This window comes from Penaeus monodon, chromosome 23 (assembly GCF_015228065.2).
Source record: "Penaeus monodon isolate SGIC_2016 chromosome 23, NSTDA_Pmon_1, whole genome shotgun sequence".
In the NCBI taxonomy this organism is placed as follows: Eukaryota; Metazoa; Arthropoda; class Malacostraca; order Decapoda; family Penaeidae; genus Penaeus; species Penaeus monodon.
Genome location: NC_051408.1, coordinates 39,440,472 through 39,440,910, shown reverse-complemented (window position 1 = coordinate 39,440,910; position 439 = coordinate 39,440,472).

Sequence of the window (439 nt, the reverse complement as noted above, 5' to 3'; positions counted from 1 at the left end):
TGTAACTGTAATGTTTATTTCCTTCCTTTCCATTGCCGCCGCTAACACTGCTACAGCCGTTTCCTCCTCCAAATCCGCTATTGCCACCGCCGAAACCGCCGCTTCCACCGCTGTAACTGCCAACATTTCCACCAGTACTTGGGAGGCTTCCCGCTTCCAACGAGAATTCCAGGAGCCACGCTGCCTCCTCCTACTCCGCCTCCACGACTGCCACCAGCTCCACCTCCAGCTCCACCGCCGCCAAATCCACCACCACCTCCATTTCCTCCGAACCCACCGCTGACTGCACCACCTCCACCTGCGAATCCTCCGTTCAGGCCTCTTCCACCTTCTCCACCTCCTCCGCGACCTCCGTATCCACTGTCAGCCGTCGTCATGTATACCGACGCCATGAGGGCTAAAGCTCCTACCAGCGATTTTTAGAAGGGAAGGGAGAGAC